Source organism: Tenrec ecaudatus, chromosome 14 (assembly GCF_050624435.1).
Source record: "Tenrec ecaudatus isolate mTenEca1 chromosome 14, mTenEca1.hap1, whole genome shotgun sequence".
NCBI classification, from domain to species: domain Eukaryota; kingdom Metazoa; phylum Chordata; class Mammalia; order Afrosoricida; family Tenrecidae; genus Tenrec; species Tenrec ecaudatus.
In genome coordinates this window covers 78,899,746-78,909,600 of record NC_134543.1, presented here as the reverse complement: position 1 = coordinate 78,909,600, position 9,855 = coordinate 78,899,746, and positions in this window count along the sequence as shown.

The following is a 9,855-nucleotide window of genomic DNA, read 5'->3' as shown; positions in this document are numbered from 1 at the left end:
GAGAGGTCACAGGGAAGAAATGAGCCAATCAGGGTGGAGTATAGCATCGATGAAATCACAACTTTCCTCTAGTTCTTTGGTGCTTCCTTCATCCCACTATCATGACCTCAATTCTACCTTACAAATCAGATTAGACCAGAATGTGCACACTGCTACAGATAAGAGCCTGCAACACAGGGAATCCAGGATAGATATACCCCTCAGGGCCAACAAGGAGAGTAGAGATACCAGGAGGATTAGAGAGGATGGGGGAGAAATGGGGAACCAATCACAAGGATCAAACTAAAACCCTCTCCCAGGGGGACAAATAACAGAAAAGAGGATGAGGGGCAACAGAGGATGATGTAAGATATAGAAAAAAATAATCTATAACTTATCAAGTGTTTTGTGAGGCAGGGTGGGTGGGGAGGGAGGGGGAAGGAACAGAGAGAAGATATCAGGGGCTCAAGTGGGAAGAGAATGCTTTGAAAATGATGATGGCAGCATATGTGCAAATGTGCTTGACACACTGGAGGAATTTATGGATTTTGAGAAGAGCAGTAAGAGTCACCAATAAAAGTATTTAAAAAAAAAAAGAATGGAGACCCAAAGCTGGCCTGTAGACAATTGGCCATCCCCTCGCAGAAGGGTCACGTGGAAGCCAGGGCAGATACACCCCTCAGAAACAGTAATGGAAAGAGTGATACCATGAGTTAGCGGGTGGATGGGGGAGATGAAGGGGAAGAGAGGGGGAACTAAAAGCAATGGTAGGTGTATAACCACCCACTCCCACCCCAGGGGGCAAATAACAGTAATGTCGGTGAAGCGATACAGCGTAAGATATGAAAATAATGAGAATAACATAATCTATCAAGGGCTCACAAGGGTGCAATGGAGAGGGAGTGAGGGAAAAAAAGAGGAGCTGATACTAAAGCCTTAAGTAGAAATAAAATGTTTTTTTAAATGATGATGGCAACATATGTACACATCTGCTTTATATAATTGATTTATGGATTATTATAATATCTGTAAGAGACACCCAATAAAGCAATTTTAATAATAATAGTAATGAATTTTCTATGGAAGGAGTAAATGAGATTAAATTCACATGCTTTGATACGTTTTAGATCTAGAGCATACCATTTCCAAAGGAAGGAAGTGGAACATTCCTACAAGGCTGTGAGATAGAAAATCCAAACAATCTGTTACTGATTTAGATGTTTAATTCTATTTCATCATCACACTACGTGTTACTGAGTCATCATCCAAAAACGTATCCTCTGTGTTACAAATCTTATGTTCTCTATCAATAAATAAAACATAGATCTTTAGACTAGCTGGTAGATTTTGTCGTTAGATACCTTCAGAATGGTTTCAATTCATAGCAACCCTATGAACGCCACAAATCACTTGGCCTGGTCCTTTATTATACTTACAATTGCTTATTATGCTTGTAATTGTGTTTTCTTCAGCCCCGGGGTCCATCTATCTCATTGAGACTATTTCTCTTGGATACTGCCCTCTGCTTTAGCAGGCATGGTGCACTTCGCCAGGGGCTAGTCTCTCCTGAAACACAGACTGTGTGTGCAGAGTGGAGGGACAATGGGATACTAATAATACACTTCTGCTTTTGACAATTAGTCATGATGCCAAACTAACAGATAACTTCGGTAAAGCTATCTGTCCCTATAGCTTTCAAATTAAATTTCAAACTCGGAGCTCATAGAGGCATTGTACTTATGCACTTTGCAAAGAATCTGGGCATTACTAGCTAGGAGCAATCTCTCTGCCCAGGTTGCCAATATCCTTCTGTGTAAATTTGACTTTATTTTCCTCTTTTATTGTTGGCAGTGTACAGGAGATGGTTTATTTTCCTTCTTTGGGGCCTTTCCAAATATTTGAAGAAAGGTGAGCTTCATACCTGAGTCTTCTTCTGGTTAATCGTCACCTATGTTTTCAGTTCTTAGTCTTTTTTCTCACCAATTTGGTTAAGTTCCTCTCAATAAGTTTCAGTCTATCAGCATGAACCTTAAAGTATGGCTCGAAGCAGTAGGTACAGTTTATGCATCCTCTGGATTAGATGGATGACTAAACAGTACTCAATGTTCCTTTATTTTGAGCCTTGATATGGATGATAACTTCAAGTATGTTCGAAGAGAGGAACCTCGTTCAGTTGGCTCTGTGATCTTTAATGTCTTGCATGGTGTGGTTCAGTGGGTTAGTTAACATGAGCCTTTTAACCATCCTCACTGCCACCGAGTTGATTCCAACTCCAGCAGTCTACCACCTGTCCTGATTCAGAAGTTTCAACAACCTTGCGAACCAGCGACCTGTTGTCTGACTTGCTGATTGGTTAGCCTCTGCAACTGTGTACGTCAGGAGAGACATTCATACCACAACTTGACCCGCAGACTTGGGACTGGCCAGCTTCCAAAATCATGAGAAAAATACCTCTGTCGATTTGTAAGTTCTGTGAGATAGTGCAGAGAATTATGGAATCCCCTAAAAGGATAGATAGGAACAAGTGGAGGAGGAGGAGGAGATGATAGAGATGGTGGATTGGCACAGAAACAACTACACGGTATCCTAGAAATGTTCAACTTCATCCATCCACAATGGTTTATTCACTGTGACTATTCTAAATTATGTAGATTTGGTATAATCTATTAGGAATCCTGATGGGTAAGGTCCATTCTAGAGTCTCAAGTATTATAGACATTGGTATTAGAAGAGTTGATTAAACGAATAACAGATCCAAATTTTAAAATCCTGCTAATATTTTAATACTATGCAGTCTTTAATTAAAATTATTTGATTAATAATTTTTGAAGTAATTTCAACACAACATAACCATGATTTGGGTTGTTTTGTCTCTATCAATATATTTATATTAGCTCATTTATCTGGATGATTTTGTCATGTGTGTATGACAGAACAATTAAAAAATAACTGAAAAATATAATCAGGCTATACCAGTGTACACTGAAAATATAGACCTTCAATAGTTTGTGATACTATGTATAGTTGTGACAACTCAGTATGAATCCAATGAGTAAAATATTCAGTGAGCTTAGGATCAATTTCATAAATATAGATTTACATATATCCTTGACAACAAATTTGACTTTATATAACCATAAATAATATATCTTAGTCTAGTTTCTCAACTATCTTTTATCTTGTTTACACTATTTGAATTATATACTGGCTATATTCTATCTCCTTAGCAGTTTTGAATTCTTAACTTTCATTGGTAAGTAAAGATATGAAGAAAAAATTAATGTGTGGAGGGATAATATGAGCATTTGGGGAAATACTGGGATTCTGTGAATGATAATATTCAAGTAGAACAGAACTACAATTTTCATCAAGCAATTCTTAGAAATTCAATGTAATTAAATTCTATTAAATTTATAATAGTTTCTAGTTGGTTTTACAGGTGTGTGTAAGGCTGCCAGTGGAAATCAGAGTCAAAGGGTCAGAATAGAAACATGATTTTTACCCAACATAGGTTCAACATGAACTTTTGACAAGCATAAATTTTATCAACTTCTGAAATCTTGAGAAAACATGAAATATTCTAATGACCCCGCTACGAATTACTTTGTTTTCTACTTGAGATTGGAGGAGATCTTTGAGAATGACTGAACAGTTTGAGCAGTATCTGAAAATAAGATTGTACTCATTGTAAGAATGCTGGAGAGAAATATTTTTGTTACTATGTGCTAATGACTAGGTTCCATCTCAGAGCCAACCCTGTTTACCATAGATTGATACACTATTCCGTTTCATATTCACCTCACAAAAACTCTTGAGTTTGAGCCCATAGTTGCAGCCATTGAATCAATCCCCCTTGTTTATGGCCATCGTCTGGTTTGATGCCCCTCTGCTTTACCAAGCATGGCTCCTTTTTTAGGAAGTAGTCTCTTTTTATGACGTGTCTAAAGTACATGAGATGAAGTCTCGCCATCTTGCTTCTAAGGAGCATTCTGTTTGTACTTCTAAGACACGTTTGCTGATTCTCTTGAGAGTTTACCAGCACCTTAAGTCAAATGCCTTGATTCTTACTGGACCTGTCTTATTTCCAACTTTCACATGCATATGAGGTGACAGCTCTTCAGGAAACTTTTGCTTTCATATGTTATTAATGCTATTGTTCTATACTCTGTACATCCTTTTGGGACACCTTTCTTTGGAATGAGTGCAAATCGTACAAAGAGGGATATTTTCCTGGCAGTTGACCAGGTAGATATCTTCCAAGTTTCTTTACAGCTACCAGTGCTTAGTGAGCTTGTTGACATATTTGGATTCGCATTCCATCAATTCCTGGGGCCTTGTTTTTAGCGATTGCTCAGGGGTGCTTGGATTGCTTCCTTCAGTGTCTTTGGTTCTTGCTCATATGCTACTTCTTGAAATGGTTGCTTGTCAACTAGTTCTTTTTGATAGTGTATTTTTTCCCTTTTTCTTTTGATGCCTCCTACATCATTCAATATTTCAACCACAGAATCTTTCAATGTAACAATTTGAGGCTTGAACTTTTCTTTAGTTCTTTTAGTTTAAGATATTATGACAGTGTTCTCTTTAGGTTTTCTAACTCTAGGTTTTTTCACATTTTATTATAATATTTGCATTTGTCTTGAGCTTCCCTTTGAAATCTTCTGTTCAGCCTGATACTTCATCATTTCTTCCTTTTTCCTTAGCTATTCTACTATGGAGAAAAAGTTTCAAAGTCGCTTTTGGCATCCACATTGATCTTTTATTTCCTGTCATTTTTATGATCTTCTTCGTTCTTGATTTATGTTCTTCATGTACTCCCACAGTTAATCAGGTCTTCGATCATTTGTGTTCAATGTAGCAAATCTGTTCTCGAGATGTTTTTAAAATTCCAGTTGAATGCACTCAAGGTCAGGTTTTGGCTCTTGTGGATTTTTTTTTTTTTTGCTTCAGCATCAAGCAAACAGACCTTGCCTATGAGCAATTGTTGGTCTGCGTCCCAGTTGTTTCATGTCCTCATTTGGGCTGCTTATGTGAGCTTCTTTATTGTCTCTTTCCATGCATGCATTCAATTTGGTTTAAGTATATTCCATCGGCAGATTTCCACATGTATAGTTAGCATTTGTGTGTTTGAAAGGGGTATTTGTGATGAAAGTATCAGTGGTTTTTTTAGAGAAATAGTTTTGTCTTATAATAATGAAGTTTATGAATTTGAAATCTAAATTTATATATATATTTTTTGCCTCTCTAGTTAGTTTTCCTCAAGTAAGTGCTGACGATATGATTTTTATCTCTATTTAAGAATTTAAAAGTTATTGGAAAGATACATACACATGCACACACACACAGTTCCAAATTTAAATCACTGTTTTATGCTGGGTTTGTTAGGGAAGAAAATCAAGTTTTATATGTATGTATGTGTGTGCTGTTGTTGTTAGGTGCTGTTGACTTATAACCACCCTATGTGTAACAGAGCAGAACACTACCTGGTCCTGGACCATCCTCACAATGCTCTTACTTTTGAGCCTATGGTTGCAACCACTATGCCAATTCATTTTGTCAAAGGTCTTCCATTTGCCCTCTATTTCCACTGCCCCTCTATTTCAACAAGCATGATGTCCTTTTTGGGGGACTGATTTCTCCTGATAACATCTCCAAAGTATATGAGATCAAGTCTGCCCTCTTAGCTTCTAAGGAACAGTCTAGCTGTACTTCTTTCAAAACATTTATTTGTTCCTTTGGCATTCAATGTACTTCCAATATTCTTCTCTAGCACCATAATTCAAGCATGTTGATTTTTCTAATTTCTTCCTTATTTAATGTTCAAATTTTACATGAAAATGAGAGTTGAAAACACTATGGTTTGGGTCAGAAACACTTTAGCCCTCAAAGTAACCTCCTTGATTTACATCACTCTAAAGAGGTTTTGTGTAGCACATTTATCAAACACATTGTATCTCTTGACTGCTGCAGCCATGAGCATTGATTGTGGAGACAAGCAAGATGAAATGCTTAAAATAAACACATGCGCACACACTTATGCTTACAGAGAGGCTTATCTCAAGCAAATTGCTCACACAGTTGTAGAGGCTGATGAAATCTAAATCAGTGGGTCAGTTTTCAGGCAGGAGACTTCTGATTAATTTAACTTCAGTGGCTGATGGTTTCAAGATCAAATTTCAGAAGATAGACTTACAATTGGAAAGGTTAATGAATCCAAGGTCAACCAATAAGATGGAAAGCTGTTGACTAAACTCAAAATTAGCAGGCAAGATGTAGGCCACTGACATAAAGTTAAAAAAAAACTGGTTAATAAATAGTCCAGTGTCCACATGCTAGAAGGAAGCTATTCTCTTTCCAATCGATTGAATACTTATAGCAGATTTTATCACAGATATGGTTACATTATATTAGGTTTCCTTATGGGGAGTGACTATGTATTAACTTGCAAATAGCTACGAATTTTGGCCTACCCACTTGAAAAGCAAATTTAATTCTCACAATCACATCTAGAAATGAAAGAGTTCAGTGGAATTTCCCAAGATGTTATCCCACCAAAGCAACCATTTTTCAGTTGTTAATACATATCCTTATATATTTATAAATTTGTTAATAAAACAGGTATATAATACTTTCCTATACATATCCATATATTTTAAAATTTTTTGCAGCATTGAAAGTAATTTATATGAATTCTGTGACCCTTTTTAAAGCTCACAGCTTTTCATGTATATCTTTTATAAGTGCATGCATATAGATTCATTGTTTTAAACACATACAGTACACACACACACACACACACCATAGTTCAGTTAGCAATTTTCCTATTGATGCCAACTTAAGGATATCCTAATTTATTTTATTAAAAATTAAACACAAGAAATGTATCACCATATTTTTGTATATTTTATTTATCCAAATTATAATTTTGTATAATAGAGACTGAGAATTGTTCAGTCATAACACTTCAGAAAGTTTTTTAATAGAGGCTTTAGGAAGTTTATGAAAAAGTTTATTTTATTTGTATTCAATTTTTTTCCATGAGTTTATGTAAGCACTCTCCTATATACAAGTTATCTTTAAAGTGTCATACCAGTATATGTCCCTATTATATCTCTACTGCCATACCCTTTTCTCTTTCTCCTTTCCACAAAAATAAATAGCATAAAATTATTTAATTTTGACAACTAACAACTCAACACTGTGCTTATGTAGTTCTGAGGCCATTTATATTGTTTTGAGTCACTCAGCCACCACTTCTCAGTTAGTCATATTTCGGGGGCTTGCATGCTACACTGATGGTGGGTACTGTGTCACTGGTATTTGAAATGGTAGCTGGGTCGCCTGTGGTGTACAGACCATGATGGACCAGGAAAAAGAAAGAGGCCATCTACTTATGAAGGATCAGCTGTTGTAAACCTAATGAACAGTAGTGGAGCACTGTCTGATATAGTGCAAAGAGACAAGCTCCTCAGATCAGAAGGGAGTCAAAATACTCGTGGAGAAGACTTGCTCCACAAAATGGAGTTGGTTTTAATAACTTGGATGGAGTACAGCCTGTGGGACCATTATTTGCTAATAGCGCATGACTCACACTGGTATTAAAAACAGCTGCAGGCATCCATTAATAATTGAAACATGTAATGTACAAGATATGAATCTAGGTTAATTGGATTCATCAAAAATGAAATGGAATGCAAAAAGATTGATATCCTGTGCATTATGAGCTGAAATTGGCTGCTGTTGGTCATTTTGAATGGAATAATCATATAGTTTGTTATGCCAGGAATAAAAACGAATTGAAAAATGAATGGTACCTCATTTGTCCTCAAAACGGACATTTCAAGATCGATCTTGAATTATAATGCTCCCTGTGTCAGGATAATATCTATAAGCCTACAAGGAAAATCAATTAATAAAACTACTATTCAAACTTATGCAATAAACTCTATGCCAAAGTTTGAGAAATTTTAAAATTCTGCCAACTTTAGTCTGAAATTGATCAAAAAAGTAATCAGAATACATTGATAATTACTGGTGATGAGACTGTGAAAGTTGGAAACAAAGAGGAAGATTTGGTGGAAAATTCGACTTGGTGATAGAAATGAAGTAGGAGATTACATGATTGAACTTTACAGCTTCTAGGAATACACCTATTTGCAACAATTTAAAAATAAAATTAAACAAGTGTAGCTTGCCATATGGAATCAAATAGACTGTGTGTGAGAAGGGATGCAGAGTTGTTATTGACAAATGCCTTAAAGTCAGCTCTGATCCATATCTATCCCACAAACACTGCTTGGTCATGTGCCGTCCTCACCATTGTCATGCTTGAGTTCATTGTTGCAACCATCCCTGGAAGGTCTTCTACCTTTTCACTGGTCCTATTTCTAGAGTTGCCATAAAAATGACCTTAGACGTGGCAAACGGATTTAAAATAGCCAACAGTTCTCAAGATCTCACAGTTCTGAAGTTCAAAATTGAGTTGTTGGTATGGTTGGCTCCTTCTGCACACTTTTAGGGTTAATCTGTTCCACCCCCCTCCTTGGTGAAAATACATTTTTGGGGTTACATTATTGTATGCACTAAAATACATGCTATTTCAGGATTTTGAATCCTGTAAAAATACAGATTTATTTTGTCAATAGTAATTTTGCAACCAAAATGACATAGGAAATTAAATATGGTAATGTATGTTATTTATTTAAATAGATTAAGTACTATAAATCTTTTCTTATAAGTGACAGGTAATATATTTATAAATATGTGTTGTATTTTTTTTCTTGGGGGCTCATTCTACATTTATTTATATTTAGTTTCAGAATTGAATTTAGTTTTCTCTGTGAAAACTGGTATATTTTAAAAATCTTTTCTCTATCTAATGATCTTTGTATAGGAAAAACATATCTAGAGGAAATAGATATATTTATAATAAAATAATATTCCAAGAGTAATAAGCATTTCTTATGCCTTTCTTTTATTCCTCTCTCTGTCCTTTTTTCCCCTTTTCTTCTCTCCTTTCTGTTTCTTTTCTTCCTTCATCTCTCCTGATTTTTTTCCCCTCTGTGTTGTTTAATATGATTGGCTTTTCTTGTGCTGGAGATATTATCTTTTTCTTTTCCCAGATCAATGAAAGTGAGATTTTATTGAGCCATTGGGCCCAGGAGAACCCAACCAGCAGGAGGCAGCAGATCCTGCAGAGAGGGGCCCTTATTTAACCTTCTTGGGACATCTTTGGTTGATGTGGCCACACTTCTTGTGGCAGTTAACCTCATGGGAGTGAAAGCAATAACACTTGCAGCAGCTCATCTTGTCGCCACTATACTCCCCGGCCAGCTGGCACAGGAACTGCTCAATGATGCCACCACGCAGACGCAGCACCAAGTGCAGGGTGGGCTCTTTCTGGATGTTGTGGTCCGAGAGAGTGTGGCCATCCTCCAGCTGTTCACCAGCAAAATGAGACACTTCTGGTCAAGGGAGTGGAGGGTGGAGGGTGACCTCCGTGTCTTGGATCCTAGCTCCCTCTCTCCCCTGATCATTAGTTTTATTTATTTAAGATCACTCATAAAAATCCATATATCAACTGTACCAAGCATATTTGTACATGTGTTGCCATCATTATTTCCTAAATATTTGCATTTTATATTAAACCATTTTTGGTATCATTTCCTCTTTATTCCCTCCCTCCACCACTACCCCCTTGATAAATTATACATTATTATTATGTCCATATGTTACACCAACCACTATCTTCCTTCCCCCACGGTTTCTTCTTCACACCTTCCTTCTATCCTCCTGCTATCACTTCTCCCATTTCTTTCCTGGGGGTAGCAGGATGGGGGTGGGGACGGGACCTGACCTGGATTCCATGTGTCCTGAGCT